The sequence below is a fragment of the Canis lupus genome, chromosome 17 (assembly GCF_003254725.2).
Source record: "Canis lupus dingo isolate Sandy chromosome 17, ASM325472v2, whole genome shotgun sequence".
Classification (NCBI taxonomy): Eukaryota; Metazoa; Chordata; class Mammalia; order Carnivora; family Canidae; genus Canis; species Canis lupus.
Window position 1 is genome coordinate 30,330,661 of NC_064259.1, and position 19,025 is coordinate 30,349,685.

The 19,025-nt window shown below is 42.2% G+C and overlaps 1 long non-coding RNA gene across 3 annotated transcripts; it reads right to left on the reverse strand.

Moving 5' to 3' along the window:
* Positions 1–212: 212 nt before the first annotated feature.
* Positions 213–17,983, reverse strand: LOC112664510 (uncharacterized). Of its 3 annotated transcripts, none has more exons than XR_003139777.3 (5): positions 17,759–17,983; positions 12,463–12,529; positions 12,151–12,272; positions 11,674–11,862; positions 213–962 (listed from the first exon to the last, which is right to left on the reverse strand). It is a non-coding gene; the product is annotated as an uncharacterized LOC112664510 (long non-coding RNA). The 3 variants fall into 3 exon arrangements; XR_003139776.3 differs by lacking the exon at positions 213–962 and adding an exon at positions 2,931–7,120; XR_003139775.3 differs by lacking the exon at positions 213–962 and adding an exon at positions 2,931–9,794.
* Positions 17,984–19,025: the final 1,042 nt, after the last annotated feature.

Consider the following 19,025-nt stretch of genomic DNA (forward strand, 5'->3'; position numbering starts at 1 on the left):
CCAATCATGGAGGCCATGTTAAACTCTTGCTGACCCTGAGGGCCAGAGACTGGGTGCAGGAAAATAATATGGGGATATATATAATATATACTTATTATACATATACATGTATATGTATTTATATATATATATACACACACACATATATATATATAAAGTATATTTTCTGTTTTAGTCAGATATAAACTCTTAAAACACATTAGCAGGTAAATAGATTCTTGATGCAAATGATTTAATCAGAATCTAAGAATATGCAGAAAAATAGGAAAGTCCAGACTGCCATCCCTTCTCAGATGTAACCATAGGAACCATGTACCTTCTGTCTATGTACGTGCATATGTTTGTACATATGTATGTATGATTAATACAAATGAGATTGTAGATTAGTGTTCTCGGACTTTTCCCCCCCCACTTAATAGTTGTCTGGGTGACCACAAGAAACGGTGCAGATCTACCTCATGCTTCTGAACTACTGTAAGAATGACTATAAGAGAATTTATATATAACCAACCCTTATATGGTCATTCGTGTTGTGCCTCACTTGTTATAGACTCCACTGGAGACACTTATTTTTCTGCACAACTCTATATACACTTGCAAGTGTTTCTTCAGTAGAGATGTTTAAACCATGGGCATGTGCATTGTAAGGGGTCTTGTTACACCCCATTTGTTTTCCAGAAAGGTGCGCCAGTTTGTATCCTCAGGAACCTAGGGTTTTATACTGAGGAGTATGTGCCCAAATCTTCTTCCTTCTATAAAGAGCGATTGCTTTCATATAGCTTTTGCAAGTGTAGAAAGAGAACAAACAGAACAAAAATCTTACTTGTCTTTCAGAACTTTTCCTTATTTTAAAGAATATGTGTGCTTGTGTTTGGATGTCTCCTTTTCTTGACAGATGAGGGAAATCCCCAGATTATAGCCGGTGAAACGTCAAAGGGGGAACATTCCAGAGCTCCACGTCCCTGTGGAAGACACCACAGACGCCAGGGTGAGAGATGACCTCGGTGTGCCTGGATATCTCTTCTGAGATGACAATTCTTTACAGGCTCCTGGGCACAAGCCCAAATGCCTTCCAGGCTTGTCTAATCCTCCTGAGGAGATTAAAAACAGTAAAGCCAGCATACCGCCATCATTAGGAGTTTGGATCCAGCAGCCAGGAGGGGTGAGGGGGGTGGTTGTGCAGGCACTTTTGGGTGTGAGGCCCCACTTTCTTATTTATAAACAGTGACCTCGGCTAGGTTATTTAACTCTTCTGAGCCTGCATTTCCTCCTCTGTGCAAGAGGTAATATGATCATGATCTCAGAGGGCACTCCTAGAGATTAGTTGAGATATGGTAAGGAAACCTGTTAGTGTGGTTGATGGCAAAGAGCCAGCTGTCAATACGTTAGCCCTTACTATTACTACTATTGTTGTTGTTTACTACCACTATGACTACTACTAAGCCTGCGTGTGTGTGTGTGTGTGTGTGTGTGTGTGTGTGTGTGTGTTTTGGTCAGATATAAATTCTTACTCCTTTCCAGTAAAGTCAGACATCTGCAAGGACTTGGAGCTCACAGGGGTAGGAACATGGGCTTCTTGGCTCCATGTGAAAGCCACACACCCTTACCCACGTGCAAGCTTCTGAAAGCCTAAGGTGACCCGAGTCACCCACTCCTCATGTTTCTGAGGCACCGGTACAGAGCCAGCCAGGGTCTGAATCTGGCTCTCCCACCCACGGTGGTGTGTCTCCAGTTGCTGCAAATGACTTCCCTAGGGCCAGGCTATGCTTGGGTTAAATGGGTAAAATGATTAGCACCTGGTTCACAGAGTTGCAGTAGGGACTGAGCTACCACATGTTGGGCTCTTAGAATGGGGCCTGACCCTCAGCCGGGGCTCAGACAGTGTCAGCTATTGTCATTATTCTGTGCAAATCCTTTTGCTGCTGCCCTTAGGAGGCTGACCACCCCTCCACTGGTGCTCTTGGCAGAAAGACTCAGCATGAGAGCCAATCTGCATTTTCCTCCTGCTGGCAGGTGGCAGCAGCTGTGAAGCACTCACCTCGTGTCCCCTCACCTCTGATGTGCTTCACCTCCAGACCCTAGTACAGAGGCAGGTCTTCGGGTGCAAGGATTTCCCATTCCTGAAGGAGTCCCGGCAAGGCTGAGCCAGGCTCAGTCCTCCGAGCTCGGCTGGGGGCCAGTCCCACTGTGGCTTTCCTGAGTGCTTTGGGCCTCTCGGGTAATGAGCCCTGAGATAACACTCAGGCCTCGGAGGAAAGTCCAGAAGGCATCACTCTCCATGGTGCAAGTGGGAGAGAGCTCAAGAGACCTCCCAGCGATGTGTACAAATGAGACGGTGCTCTCCAGCTCCCCCAAGGCTCCAGCCTCCTTTTCTTACCTTTGCAGGTGTGGCTGAAAGCACGGGGTGGCCCCAGACCCAAGGCACCAGCACCAGGCACATCTAACAACTACCCTAAAGAGGCTGAGGTCATCTCACCGGCCAGAACCACAAGGCAGGGCAGGGTGGGGTGGCCCTTGGCTACGCCTTCTTAAATGCCAGGGAGGAAATCATCCAGAATATTCCCCCATCCAAAATGGAAAGTTAAATTCAATAGTCTGTACTTTGGTGGTGACTAATCTCCATTTTTTCCTTTCCCCATTGCACTGAGTCAGTCCCTGGTGGCCCGTTCATTTTAAGGGTTTGGATGCAGAAGGAAGGAGGGGCCTGGCAGTTTCTGGGCCTTGAAAGCATGGCATCCTCCCTGGTTTGTTCAGGTGTGGGTGAGGCCACTTACCACCAGCTGTGCCCTCAGGCCCCTAGCTCTCTGTTCCCTATTTCAAGGACTTCTTTATATATATATATATCTTAGAATATAATTCTTTATTAGGAAAAAGAAGCAAATTTTAACAGTGAACAAGTTCATATTTTTCAAGTAATATGAAACCCACCTTCCATTTTCATATTTGTTCTTTTTTAAAATATATATATATATATTTTAAATATATATAAAAATGGGCACCAGGGCTGCCCATTTATTTTTTAAATATATTTTATGTAGGGACACCTGGGTGGCTCAGTGGTTGAGCACCTGCCTTTGGCCCAGGACGTGATCCTGGAGTCCCAGGATCCAGTCCCACATCGGACTCCCTGAATGGAGCCTGCTTCTCTCTCTGCCTATGTCTCTGCCTCTCTCTCTCTCTCTCTCTCTCTCTCTCTGTCTCTCATGAATAAATAAAATCTTTTTTAAAATAAAAATAAATAAATATTTTATTTAAATTCAATTTGCCAACATATAGTGTAACACCCAGTGCTCATCCCATCAAGGACTTCCTGATGCAGTAAGAATGAGATGGAGACCTGAGCTCTCAGGTTCCAGCACCAGGCTCCATGGGGCAAAATAGAAATTTATTCCTGCCAGCAAAGACACCAGAGGAATCTGGACTACCGGGAGCCCCCATTTCTCTTTTTTTTTTTTTTTTTTTTTTTTTTACTCCTGGGCTCTGAGCACCATACCTGAGACAGACCAGAGAAGTAAAAATCCAGTTGCACATAACATTGAATTCAACATGGAGTAAACATCCACTGTGAGTGCCCGGCTTGGAGGGACCATCCTGCTCTCTGATGTCAGGGCCTGTGCTTTAGGCCCCCTGTGCTCTTAGAGTGCCTAACACCAAAGGCAAGTTGGGACAGATGAAAAAAAGGAGCTAATATACTCCCCAGTGCCAGGAACTGTTTTCTGTGGTTACACCTACAATTTTATTTACCTCTCCTAATCATCCTGAAAGTATTGCTGGTTTTAGCCTACTTCCCATACAAGGTGATTAAGATTCAGAGACAGTGAACTACTTGCCCAGTGTTACACAGATTGTAAGAGAGGCGGCCAAGATTTGAACTCAGGTCTGCAGGCTGCAAAGCTCATCCATACCCCAACAGGAAAGATCCATTAATTGTTGCCTCTGGTCTGAAGCTTACAGAAGCCCCTCCCTCCCACTCTACACTGAGTATAGACCTCTCTGGCAGGATTATGGCTGCTAAGGCCCCGGGTGACCCCAAGTCTCTCCACCCATCCTGCCAGGAGAGATGACTCCCTCCAGAGGGCCAGGACTCCAGCAGTCAAAGCAGTCATGGATCCCGTGACAGATGCAATTCAACTCCTGTCCCCCGCTCGCAGCAGAACCTACCCCTGGTATCTTCCCTGCACAATTTAATCTCTATAATTTACAGTCTGGTCTTGGGAGAACTTAGAAATTTTTCCTTTAAAACAGTGGCTGGAAAATGCTGAGAGCTGGAAAGAAAATTCCACATGGGCTTCATGACTAGATCTGCTACACTCAAATCCATTATACTGAGATTACTATAAAATTCACACTATCCCAGATCTCCAGAAACGATGGTTTTATTTAGAAGTAAGTGAGCAAAGGGATGATTTCATAGACTACAATGCCAAATTATTAGCTCAGTGCTTCTCAAGTATTTTGTTTTCGGGACATCTTCATACTCTAAAAAATTACTGTAGAAATCAAAGAGCTATTGTCCAATCTAAGTTCTATCAATATTCACAATTTTAGAAATGAAAATGCAACAAAGTTTAAAATATTTATTCATTGGAAAAGAACAAACCTAATACATTTATGTTAACATAAATAATATGTTTTAGAGAAAATAAGTATATTTTCCCAAACCAAAAAATATTAACGAGAGTGGCATTGTTTTACATTTTTACAAATCTCCTTAATTTCTGACTTGACAGAGACAGATAAATACTCCTATCTGATTCTGCATTCAGTCTGTTGAGATCACAAATGTCATGCGACCCCTGAAAGGCCCCTGGTAATGGTGAGAGAGGGAGAGAGCGAAAGGCAAAGATTATCCTATCGACATAATTTTAAACTTGTGGATCCCCTGACAGGGTCTCGGGGACCACCCACACTCCCAAGGAGTCCCTGGACCACACTTTGAGAACTACTGTCTAAGCTTAAAAGTGTGATTTTTTTTTTTCCTTTGGAGCGTCTCTCCATCCAAGCAATATCTAAGGGGCTAAAGTCTTGATATAGGAAGTTGGTGGGAGTGGGGATCAATTTTGGAGGCAGCCATGATTCAGCTATTGGTTTGAGGAGGAAAGCCTTAGAGACACATGTGGACACATTCAAATCATGTTGCGACCTTGCTGAGCTATGCCGGAGGTACCATCCCCAGGCGTCTGGCTGGGACAATGAACCTTGACTCCCAAGTAAGGCAGGCTGGTGCCCCATCTCTGCTGCCAGAGCCCAGGGGATGTCTGAATCAGGTGGCTGGGAGATCATGGTGGAAGAAGTAGGGGGGTGGGGGGCGGGATTAGGGGATCCTGCTCAGTTGTGAGGCCAGGAGGGCATCTGAGGCACAGCCTGAAATGCAGCAGCTGTTTGGATGGCAGCTCAGCCAATCTTAACAATGACAACAATGATAATATACTACCAATAATGTCGAATTACTATTTATTGAGCACTTGGAGCGAGGCAGTGTGCCAAGCATTTAACAGAAATCATTTCATTAAACCCTCACAACCAACCATTTGAGGTAACCATTAACCATAATCCCTTTTCTACACAAACAAAGCAAGGTGAGAGCAGTTAGAGTTGTCAACCAAGGTCACAAAACTCCTGAGGTAGCTGAGCTACAATTTGAATTCAGGTCTACCAGCCCAGACTCTCTGCTGCCTCCCAGCCACACAAAGTGGGCAAACTCCTGAAGGAGAGAAATCAAAGTTTGAGGGCAGGAGGCATGAATGTTACTGCTTCCCATTGGATGAAGCAGGGGAGCAGAGTGCACACCCTTTCCAGCTCCAGCCACCTTCTCAGAGGCTTCCAGGCTGCAATCATACTGGGGTCATTGAAGACAGGACAGTGAGGAGCCAAGGTGACAGCTCTGAGTGTATGAGCACACTCACAGTGGTAGAGAGATAAGGAAGAGCTGTGCTTTCAGAGCCCCCCAATGACCCTCCCCACCCAACTCGGCCCCCACAAGCCATCTTGCCATTGTTTGCCACCAGCGGGGCAACTGTGGGAATTGGCATACCCACCCGAGCCCACCTCCTTGAAGGTCTGTGAGAACTACACCCCTTCAACGCCTTGCCTTGGGGTCCTTCAGAGCCCTGCTCCCCCACGGACCATCTGGCACAAGGCCCCCTCCACATCCCGCCCCTTCTGAGCTCAGGCTCCCAGAGGTGCGAACTTCTCATAAACAAGCTCTATCTGCCATTCCCTGAAAAAATAAACAGGGAGATCGTGTGAGAATTCTCTTCCAAGGCAGCCTCCCTTCTCCCTAACCAGAGGCTCCGAGGAGTTCAGCTTTGCACGAACTTTTAATTTGCGTGCAGACAAGCACAAAAGGCCCAACCGGATATACCTGTTATTTCCCAATGACCTGAGAGTCCGAAGTTTATGTTAAGCCTTGGGTTATGGCTCAGCTTGCACGCAAGGCTCCAGGACTCCTGCAGGCAATTGAGAGATGGTGGTGGAGAGGACAGAGGAACAACTCTGAAGTGACAGCACATAATTTAATTCCCCCTAAGCTTTCCAAGCATGCAGACTGTTCCTTTTTTGTCAGCATATAACCTAAGTGATTTGCTCTACTCAGGCAAGAAATGTCTAATTTAAACCATATTGCAGCTAAGCCCTTTGGTGAAGAAAGAGAGCTCCCTGCATCTTGGCGTGTGTGTGGTTAGGCTGCATGGCAGCTGAGGCAAAGCAGACTCCTCACAGCCCCTGGATTTCTTACCCAGGTCGTGATCGGAGAAACATGCATTCTTGGGCTCTAATCACCATACTCACTCTTCTTTCTCGTGCTTCATCCCTCGTGAATGGGTTTAATTTCAGTAAGAATGCTTATAGGAGGGCGCTGGCTCATTGTCCCCTGTGTCTGGGGTTTGAGTCCCACGTGAGCCACCGGTGGCTGCAGGACTCCAGCAAACCGCTTAAACTCCAATCACCCATTTTTTCCTTCTCTGAAAAATAGCCGGGAGCGGTGCCGATGGACACGTTTTTAGTGACAAGTAATCTGGTTTACTGGTTTAGGAAGGGGGAGGTCTGTACCTCAACCTGGCTTTGCCCCTCACTGGCCAGGGTCTGGAGACAAAATTTCTCTGGACATCAGTTTCCTTGTCTGTAAAATAAGCGAGTTGGATGAGGTGGTGTTTAAAGTTCTTTCAGCTCTAAAAGATGATGTCTGCCCTAAATCACGACAAAATATTAATAGTAGCTATTATTACTATAACTATCATTATTATTATTATCTGTGAGTCTCTTCTATAATTCCAAAGAATTCACTAGCCAGGCAAATCCTCTTTTAAAGTTTTCAAAAAATACTTTTATATGCCTTGCTCCCACGAAACCAGAAGGATACTAGCCCGACCCCTCCAATGGCAAGATTTGATGTGAAAGTTCTATCACGACTCATTCCCATCACGTTGTTGAATTTCCCCTGTAACCTCGCCAGACAGCGAAGAATGGTCTCTAAATGCAGCCTACATGTCAAGGCTGTTCCCTCAGCTAAAAATGCCCCCTCCCTTTCTCTACTGTGAAAAGCCTCCTTCCCTTTTTTGCTCCCCTCCCCGTTGTGGAACCAATTGTCTTCTCCTCTGAATCCCCTGAGCATTTGCACTATTATTCCATTGACTTCATTCTATTATGTTATTTTTGGCTTCATGTCCAATACATCTCTGCTTAACCAGACCCTTAGGACCTGCGGAGTGGGGACTTGGTTGTCTGTACAGCATAGCCTCGCTGCTCTCCTTCCCCCTCCTTCCCCCAGCACCTGGTATACATTCAGTGTTCGTAGAAGAATTAAACTGTTGAGCCCTGTGGATTTTATCACAGTAGGATAACAATGCTCAGAGGGTTAGAAGTTCACAGCCTGGGCTGAGCAGCACTGATCCCCATCCCCCCAAGGATCACTGATGAAGCCGGTGAACCGGAAGATGCTTTGGGCTTGGGGGGCTGGTTGGGATCCCAGGAGCAAATGTTTGGGGTGCAGGAGAAAGCTGGCTTCTTAGTGGGGGGCAAAGGTTGGTCTAGCCTCACTTGATAAGAGGGGCTTCATATTACCCTCTCTAGCCACATTTATTTAGAACCAACTGGTCGGTCCTCCTGTCAGAATGTTTTGTAAGAATGTCTTTCTCCAAGGTGGACCCCTGCATGCATCAACACCTTCCTTGCCTTTGGTGTAATGTCATGTTTGTAGGCATCAAGCCCTGCATGGGCTTCTCTTTTTCTTGTGAATATAAATTCTAATTTAGAACAAATTCCTTAATTTTTACTAGATAGAGGTTTTGCAGAAAATCTGATTCTCATTTCAAAATGAGTGAGGATTTAAAACAAAAATTTTAAATGAACAAGGATTTGAAGTTAGCCTAATTAAGAAAGGTTTGGATGAAGTGCTTTAAACACAGTGGTAGAGAGATAAGGAAGAGCTGTGCTATTGGAAAAGTGATTTTATTTTCAGCAAAGCTTTTTCACAATGAAAATGAACAAACAAAAATTGTAATAAAGAGTGGCAACCACCCCTGAAAAGGCTCTGAAGTCTACCCTTGATTGTTGCTCTTTCATGGGAGAATGAATCATGGGTGCTGCAAACTTTGAACAATTTCTTCAGAAAAGGATCAGTTTAATTGAAAAGCTGAAAATAGTGGTAAAAATATTGTAAGTATTGAAAGAATGAAGAGCTAATATAACTGTGTCCTTGGAGGCGTCCTTTTCTTAAAATATGTCAGTTATCTCACCAAAGATGTCTGCAGAAGAATCTGTGTGGTTGTTACATGTAGGTCACTAATGGTGAGGAAAGGGGGGATTTCATTTCACCCAGGCTCACGAAAAGCCAGAGGAGGAACAGACGTCGTTTCTGGTGCCTGGGAGAGCGCTGTGTTGGGAATTCAATGGATGGCAGGTTAGTGTCCTTTTGCTTTAATAATTGGGATAAACCTAAGAGGTGCAGCTTTACAAAACATTCTCAGAAAGGAGAGAGCCAGGAAAGGCTGAGACAATTTACATACATGCTTGGGAACAAAGCAGATAAAACCTGTTTGCCACCGCAAGTGCAGATTGCGGGGGCAACATTCCAGGATTGGAGGGGAAGTGAATGAAATCTCAGGTCCCAGAGGGGAGAAGCAATGCAGTGCTGACCTTTCCCCTCCTGGCTGGCCTGGAATGCTGGCTAAGAAGAAAAGGAAGGGTCGGGGGTTTTATTTTTTAAGATGTCTCAGCAATGATGGTGAACAGGGCCCAACTGGTTTTCAACGGTAAGGAGGGGACTGAGGAAGGTAGCAGTGGCCTGTGGTGGACAGGAGCATAGGAGCGGGAGCTGGAGGGGGAAACAGGGCTGAACCAAGGCCAGCATCTGGCAGCCTGGGTGCAGGACTGCCAGCGGCGAGGTCCACAGACGGAGCAGAGAAATGGAAGGACAGCAGGAACAGCTTTGGGAGAAAAGCAGCATGGTGGGCGGGGGGTTCTCCTTTTCTGCATCTGAGGGGGATACTTCACGCTGAGAAGAGCCATGCATGAGGGACAGGGAAGCCCCCAGCAATGCCAGGAAGGCGTGTGGCATCTGCTCCGATCTCCAGCAACAATCCTGCAAAGATTGTGATACCACGAGCACCTCTGCTCTAAAGGTGCCATTAGAGAAATGTCTGTTTTATCAACACTCTGTGAAATTGGAATTAGAATTCTGTGAGCCAACTGTAGTAATCCGAGGGTATCTGTGACCCCAAGAGAAGCAGGCCTTTCTCTGAGGCCTCGGGGCCCTGGAGGCAATTCTTTGGGTTTCAAACCTCTTCTTGGAGATTCTGAGAAAAGTGAAATGGGAGAGGATGTTTACCTTAATATCAGAGTGCAAGAATTCCTGTCCCCTCAAAGGTCCTTCCCCCCTCCCCCCAAAGGTCCTTATAGCTAGATTAGGAATCAAGTCACCAGGGTGGTTGAGTGTCTGCCTTTGGCTCAGGTCGTGATCCCAGGATCCTGGGATCGAGTCATCTCTCATGAAAACATAAATAAACATAGATAAAATCTTAAAAAAAAAAAAGGAATCAAGTCAACATGAAACAGATTAACAGGAGAAAATCACATTCCATAGTGTAGGAATCGGGAATTCACAGAGATGTGGAAATTCCAAAGACAGGCAAAATGAGGTATATCCGTCATCCTGAACTCAGGAGAAGAGGTAGGCGTCTGGGATTTGGAAGGGAAGAAATGCAGTTCACGGGGCAGTAGGAAAGAGAGCAGATGTTTGGTAATTAGATGTTTGCCCTGCTGTACAGATGGGTCACTCAGATAAAACTTTATCTCTGGTAATAACCATTCTAGGAAAGATTTCCCATTTAGATTCGTCTGTATAGTTAAGGGAGGGGCAAAGAGTTTCTCTGGACCCACAGGGTCTCAACTGCCTTCAGCTCAAAATAACCTTCATGCCAAAGTGGCCCGTGTTGGGGCTGCCTGTCTGTGGCCCATACAGTTCTATCCCCTGAAACTTCCTGAAGTTTCACACATGGAAAGCTGAACTGGTGGATTGTCTCGTCTCATTGAATCACTCGACTCGGTCTTGACATTAGGTCAGTTTAGTTAAACTCATTTCAGGAGGTCCCGGTGCAGGTGCGTTCTCTAAGTTAGACCTTATATAGTGAGCAATGAGGTGTTAAATAAGAGGCATTTCTATGGGAATGGAGGAAAAGCAGTGGTTAATGATTAGATCAAATTATAAACCAGTCTCTGAGTTCTGGGGGTAGCCAGTTGAGAAGACTTCTAGATGTCAGGCTCGAAGTAGAGTGAGGGCAGGCCATGGCAGTCTGACACATTTTCCTGGCTTGGAGCTCAGATGTCTCTGGGGATCCTCTGAGGCCCGTACAGCAGCAGGCACAGAGACTACGTGGGCCACTGTGGCGATTTCTTGGAAGTTTACATCAGATCATTTATATTAAGTTTGCAAGCCTTTGCAAAAAAAAGGGGAGTTTTCGTTTTCAAATGATTCCAAGTCAGAAAGATGGAAGACCATTCAAAAATGTTAGTTTGGGGGATCCCTGGGTGGCGTAGCGGTTTGGCCCCTGCCTTTGGCCCAGGGCACGATCCTGGAGACCAGGGATCGAATCCCACGTCGGGCTCCCTGCAAGGAGCCTGCTTCTCCCTCTGCCTGTGTCTCTGCCTCTCTCTCTCTCTCTGTGTGACTATCATAAATCAATTTAAAAAAAAATGTTTGGAGAGTTGTAGCCAGGCATGGGAGGATGCTAGAAGAAATCAGGGTCTCGTCCAGTGTATAATGAATAGCGTCAAAATCTAATATTTACCAAAGTGTGTGGAAACCTATTGTCTCTATAATCACCCTCATTTTTACCAAAGAGAGCCAACTCAACACTAACTTGTTTGCGAAATAAGTCTCACTTCAAAAACAAAAACAAACAAACAAAAAAACCTCCACAAGTTGGCCTGATTATTTACATATGTGCAGCAATAGTGGTTGACCATACAGGTTTTTTAAAACTCTGCTTTGCTGGAACTTTTCATAAGGAATCTCTAGAATGAACTCTTAATAACCTCTTGAGGCCAGAACCCAAGCCAAATACTTGCCATCTGACTTCTTCTGCAATACTTATAGATTTGGGTGAATTCCTGTCTTCTCGAGGTTCCCAAAATACCCTAAACTCCTGTACCTGCTAAGAAGTGATCTTTACCCACCTGGTTAAGACTCCTGGGAACTCTGTAATTAAGGCACCATGCTGATATTTTGAAGAGGCCTTCTTGGCTCCATAAAGTCAACCCTAGTTCCTTAAATCTGTCTGTTTATAGCTGAGACTATGCATGTCTCTCTCAAATATGCCATTTCACTCAAGCCTTGGTGATATAACCAAGATTTCCAATTGTGTCCTGTCACAACGAGAACAGATTCTTATTGAAATGAAGCAAATAAATATATTGCAATAAAAATATAAGAATATTCACTGAGGGACATCTGGGTGGCTTAGTGGTTGAGTGTCTACCTTTGGCTTAGGGCATGATCCCAGAGTCCTGGGATTGAGTCCCGTGTCAGGCTCCCTGCATGGAGCCTGCTTCTCCCTCTGCCTGTGTCTCTGCCTCTCTCTCTGTGTCTCAAATAAATAAATAAATAAATAAATAAATAAATAAATAAATAAAATCTTAAAAAAGAATACTCACTGAGAGTTTCTGAATTCTGGCGAATTCAGGTAGGGAGAAAAGAGAAGCATTTCAATTTATTCACAGAGGTATATTTTATCAAATTGCTACAGGTTAGCCCAAGAGAAAAAATTTTCTTCAATCTGGAAGAAACAGTATTTTTAAGAAGTCAGCAATGTTTCAAATAAAAAATGATAAAAATTATAATTATTCTCCTTAGTTTATTCAGTTCCCATGTTATTATTAATTCTTGCTCTCCTTGAGTCTGGTTTTTTTTTTTTTTTCACTAGTTCTGGAATTTTTTTCTTATATTTTTGTTTTTTCTTTTCTTACCTGGTTTCAGTTTTATGGTCTTGAGTTTGTCTGAAACCTGTACTCAGAGTTCTTTCCATGACTCTCCCTAAGGATAAAGCACATTTGCGGGAAGCTTTTATAAAAGCATCTGTGTAAAAGTATAACGTCAGGAAACAATAAAAATGGCCACAGTTAAAAATCTGATCATACTTCATTACAATGCTATAGACAAGGATATCTGGTTAGTGTTGTGACCCACAACAGGTGGAGATAATAACATATCAAGACATCAGATTTCTAGGCATTTCATATTTTTTTTAGAACACTGATTTAAACACACACACACACACACACTGATTTGAGTATCTACATAAATGTCATCTAAAAGGCTTTATTACTGCTTATCAGACAATGTTTCCCATGTGATTTAACACACCAAATAGGCCTAATTACTTGAATATCTCACAAACTGACTTTTGAAATGTTCCAGGGGCTCTCTGGAAACGTTCAGTTAGATTGTGGTCAAAAATAGCATTTTAGATTTGATTTTGGGAAGTATGTAAAAAAAAAATCACAATTCACTATGAAACAATATCTAATGATCCATGTCACCAAAATGACAATAAAAGATTTCAAAGGCAAATACAGGTTACATGGCTGTGAGCAAAATTTAACTCCTTTAATAAACAGACTCAGCTTTCTTAAGTAATAAAAGACCTGGCAAATTTAGGAAATTATTTTGGCAAAACAGAATCATTGTTTTTTAGACAGATAACTTAAAAGGTAAAGAAAAACCTTTGTTTACAGTTTTTCCTTAAAAGCAAACCTGTAGTTTAAGGAAGTTTTGTCCTTTTCACAAAGAGAAAACAAAATTTTAATTTTGTATCAGTGTATTTTTGATATTAAACTTAATATACTTGCTTCAATTTATCTTAATCTCAGCCAGTACTAACCACGCACAAAATTCCTTTCCAAAGAGTCTCTCTATAAACCTTCTGCAACTTTCATTTTTGTATTCAGATTTTACCCTAAGTTTTCCTTCTTTAAATAACCAGTCTCACTTTAGGACAAAATTATTTTCTTTTCCTTCAACAGAGACCTTTTTTTTCTTCGTAATTTTCCTTACAAAAAACACATCTTACTTTCCTTGCATAGAGTTCTTCCATATCTCTAGTAGTCTTAATTACATTTATTAGAATTCCTCTTGCTTAGAAACTTTAAATTTTAGTAAAAACTAAGTAGTAAGAAATTGTGAATTGTCTGCTTTCCCACAATTCTTCAGAGGAGCAAATTTATGACTATATTTCATAATTTCTAAGAACGTGTTTTTTCATAGTATAATATGTCAATAAAGCATAAAACATGTTTATGAATAGACCCAAATTTATCTTGAGTTTCTCTGTAATAAGTTATAGATAAGTTATATTCAGTATTTAATGTTCATTATTTTATCTTACTGGGAAATGATCTGATAATCAATGAATTTAACTTTAGTCATCATTTAACTCAGCAACACTTTAAAGTTTTAGGGTACCAAAGATTTCAGAAGCTATTTTAAGGTTTGCCAAAATTTTTTTTTATCTTACTGACATCTACTTAATTCACTTACTCCTAACAATCATGCTTAGGCTATCCACAAAGCTTCATGAGGCCTTAGACAAAGTCATCCATTATGCCAAGGTTTTTGGTTTTTTCCTTGACAAATTTGGCAAGAGAGTCAACATGAACCTATCTGACTTTTAATAAACACAAGCAGAATAAAAGTTTTAGGTTTAATGCTGGTAACTCTAAAGATATGTCTGTTTCAATTAAGCCAGCAACTTTAAATTAGCTTTTGTTTCAGACATTTCCCCACATCACATGAACTTGAAAAACATTTAGGTTAGCTTCTAGTTTTCCGAGTTTTAGAATGCCTGATCCTTATAAGTGCTTGCCTTCAACCCGACTAAAAGAGACCTTTCACAAATTAATTTTAGCAATACCATCCAGAGACAAAGAAAGTATTTCATACACACACACACACACACACACACACAAATACAAAGACAAGATGCAAACAAAATCTTTTACAACTTTTGCTTTATCACTAATATTTGTGGAGAGAACATTATATATAATTTCCAGATATTTCCCTACCCCACCCCTCACTCCATGAAAAACTTCTCCCTGAAGTTTCTATTTCAAAGGATGCCTCTTAGATTCTGGAGAAGGAAGGATAGGGGCGAGGTAGTTTACATCACAAAAACACAGAGAAAGTACCCAAGTTTTTTATTTTTTCTAAAGTGGATATTTGGAACATACCTGCCTCAGATGTGCTAGAATTTGGACCTGAGAGTCTTTTTAGCAGTTTGGATTTTAAAAAGGCCTCTTCTGGAATCCCTGGGTGGCTCAGCAGTTTGGCCCCTGCCTTCAGCTCAGGGTGTGATCCGGGAGTCCCCGGATGAGTCCTGCATTGGGCTTTCTGCATGGAGCCTGCTTCTCCCTCTGCCTGTGTCTCTGCCTCTCTGTGTGTCTCTCATGAATAAATAAATAAAATCTTTTTAAAAAATAAAATTAAAATTAAATAAAAAAATTAAAAGGCCTCTTCCTTGTCCCCACCCCCATCCCCACCAACCCTTTTTTTCCTTCAATCTCAGGAGACTGTGGGCTGTGTTTATATTTCAAAAACATGATGAGATTTATAATTTCAAGGGACAGAGAAAGAAAGTAAAAAGATTCTTTTTCCCCTAGAGCTTCAGAATAATTGCAATTTAAAATTTAACTTTATTTTTTTAAGTGCAGGACAATTTTGTTTCAATATTCTGATCTAATAAAAATATCCGGGGATCCCTGGGTGGCGCAGCGGTTTGGCGCCTGCCTTTGGCCCAGGGCGCGATCCTGGAGACCCGGGATCGAATCCCACATCAGGCTCCCGGTGCATGGAGCCTGCTTCTCCCTCTGCCTATGTCTCTGCCTCTCTCTCTCTCTCTCTGTGTGACTATCATAAATAAATAAATAAATAAAAATTAAAAAAAAAAGTTTAATAAAAATATCCACAAACATTTTGAGAAGAATAGATGAGTTTTGGAAATTGGTAAAGTTAGGTGGGCTTTGACCTGTTTCTAAATTGCATTTATGGTTTTGTAGAGATTTGTACAATAAGGTTTTGTAGAGATTTGTACAATAAAGACAGTTGTCCTTAATTCCTCAAAGACTTAAATTACAGTCTGAATATCAAAGGACTGGCCCACCTTTTAAACTAAATTGCCTTCTTTTTATCAGGGAGATTTTTTAATAAAATGGGAACTAAAAGGTTTATGCTTATATGCTTATGCTTATAAAGCATTTTAACAAAAGCCTTTTTCCTGAGTATGCAATTAACCCTGACTTCTGTTAGCCCCTGTGTATTGGCCTTTTGCAGATCATTTGTAGGAGGGCCGATGAGAAATTTAGGTTCTCTGTTTCTTCTGTGAAGGGAAGGTTGTGTAAATATAGTCAAACATTCCTTGTAGTTTCTCTCTAAATTGGATAGCAATTTGACCTCTGAAAGTAGAGGTCAGAGGGCTTTACGGGAGATATGAGTGTCCAGGAGACATGAATCCTTCTGTGGGAGGCAGTCTAGGACACACCAGGAAAGGACAGTGTGCAGGAATGCCTGAAGCCTGCAGAGCCTGATTAGAGTCCTGAGAGGTAGGAACAAAGGAAGTCTTATTGCCAGTCTCAAGGGCTTTTTTGTTAAATTCCTTTTCTGGCTTTCAGTGTTTTACAGGAGCATTGACAGGAGCAACCAATATACTTAGAATCTAGAGATTAGGCCAGAGTGCTCTCTGTAAATCTTTTGGGAAAAGGGAAGTTAAAACAGGCTAAATGAGCCTGGATTTTAAGAAAGGGAGTTTACATTGGGATAGGAACATTTATTTTTAAGTCCTAAGTCTAATTTTGAAAAATATTTTGTCAAAGGAGTCCCTAAGACTAGTCATTATACTAATAAAACAATTGGTTTTATATTCATTATATTTTATATTCATTATATATCCAATATATTTTATATTCATTTATTTTATATATATATATTTAATTTCTATATAAATTAGCCAATTTAAAGGATCCATTGTGTGACCATTAAATGATGAGTAGGGAGACAGAACATAAAGACTCCTAACTCTGGGAAATGAACTAGGGATGGTGGAAGGGGAGGAGGGCGGGGGGTGGGGGTGAATGGGTGACGGGCACTGAGGGGGGGCACTTGATGGGATGAGCACTGGGTGTTATTCTGTATGTTGGCAAATTGAACACCAATAAAAAATAAATTTATTATAAAAAAATAAATAAATGATGAGTAGGATCTATTAATAGCAACTCTAACCAACAAGCCTTCTAATGGCTCAACCAAAGATATAAGACATGTCCAGAGAGGGCATACAGGATGCAACCCCCATGATCCAAAAGTTTACTCCTGAAAGTAGTCTAAGAAAGCAAAAGCTTTCACCACAGAGGTGGTAAGGAAGGTGTGGCAAAAACAGTGTCACCAGTCTTCCCCCAAATGGTGAGCTGCCTCCAGCTACGGGCGTGCTGATCAATGATACTGAGCAGGTGCTACTAGAATGGGAAGGTGAAGATGATGAAGGTTCCTATAGGCCGAGACCTCTCATGACAAACTCCCCTGAGAGCTGGCACGGCTGGACAGAGAGAGACTTAGATCTCCAGTCTATTTGTCCACCAATGTGTACCCCCGTTAGTGCATTCTCTGGATGGTGGAGACCAAAGAGAATATTCTCACTGGTCACAAAGCCAAGCTCTTAGGCCATAAGACAAGATGAAAGGAAAAATGCTATCCAGTCTACATTAATTAACAGCTTTATCTAAGCCTTGCATCTCTTGGAGCCAAACTAACACCTAGGAGGGATGTGCCACAGGATTAGGGGCTTTGTGGTGTTTTACAGTGTACGTCATTGCGTGGCAGTTTTCTTATTGGGAGACCTAGTGTCAATCTAACTTATTCCATAACCAACTCATCCTAACACAGGAGTTTTCCTGAGGTAGCAAGTGCTCTGACAGTGTTTAACTGCTTGACCCATGCCCACCATTTTGTGGCTTTGGCTAAGATGTCCCTTAGCAGCGGCCTTTCCTTCCCAAGCCCAGACCCACAGCAAAATTCATATAGCAAATAATGTAAAAGACACAGGCAAAGGAAAATAAATACAATCTCTGGGAGGAAATGGATCAGCAACCACAGAGTATTCTATCGGATTTAACCAAAGAGTCACTTAGCCCAAGGAACTAGTTTCACAAACATTTTCTCCTGCTAATCTAAATTAGGAAGAGAGGAAAAAGACTCTCATCTCATCATTCTCACTTCATCAGACTCTGCAGATAGAGGGTCCGGGAGGTTGACATGGTAAAAGATTTTGCCTTCTGCCAGCTGGGTATCCGATGTCCCAGGTCTCTCAGCTGCAGCCAGTGTCAGGGAGAGTGGTGTCCTGATATTTTATAACATTCACAAACATTTTGAGAAGAATGGGTGAGTTTTGGAGATTGGTAAATATAGGTGGGCTTTGACTTGATTCTAAACTGTTAAAGCATCCTATAAAAAAGAATCCTAAAGCCAACTATGCCAACTGTCAAGGAGCAAGAAATCATGTCCCCTCAAAGGTCCATTTAGCTGGACTAAGGATCAAATTGACACAAAGCAGATTAACAGGAGAAAATCACATTTCATAGTGCGCTAACTGGAAATCCACATAGACATGGAAATTCCAAAGACAGGCAAAATGAGGTATATACGTCATCCTGAACTGAGAAGAGAGTAGGGGTCTGGGACTTCAAAGAGAACAAATACAATTCACAGGGCAGTAAGAAAGAGAGCAGATGCTTGGTAATTAGATGTTTGCCCTGATGTACAGATGGGTCACTCAGATAAAATTTATCTCTGGTAATAATATTCTTCTGGGAAAGATTTCCAATTTAGATTCTTCTGTGTAGTTAAGGGAGGGGCAAAGAGTTTCTCTGGAGCACATGGGGTCTCGACTGCCTTCAGCTCAAAATAATCTTCATGCCAAAGTGGCCCATCTCGAGTTGGCCTATCCTCGGCCTCTAGAGTCATAATAGCACCAACAACTGACTCCGTGCCCAATGGGCTTAAATCTGCTGGAATAATTAGCCAAGAAAATTCATAAGTCAAGATGTTCACACAGTGGGCCCCACAAAGTCTGAAAGGGAGGGAAATATAAAGCCAGAAAGCCAGCAGACTAAGTAGGTATACATGCAGAGATGTTCATCACTGTGACTATTTGGGGAATAAAATAATTTTTATATATATATATAATATATATATATATATAATATATATATATATAGGTTTCTCTTGTGTTTAGTCCAAACGTTTATTAAGATATCTAAAAACAACTCCAGACCAACTCCCACCCTATCTAATTTTTGCCCTAAAGGCAGCATTATAGGGATATCCAAATGTTCTAAGAGGAAGATCTTAAATACACAAGGATTTCCTAATTTATCACCACATGCACAATGTAAATAATCACAGTGCTGAGTTGGGTAATGTCTTTTTAACTCTGAATTATAAGTTAATTCAGGATGAGGGTCTTAGATTTCAGACATTAGTT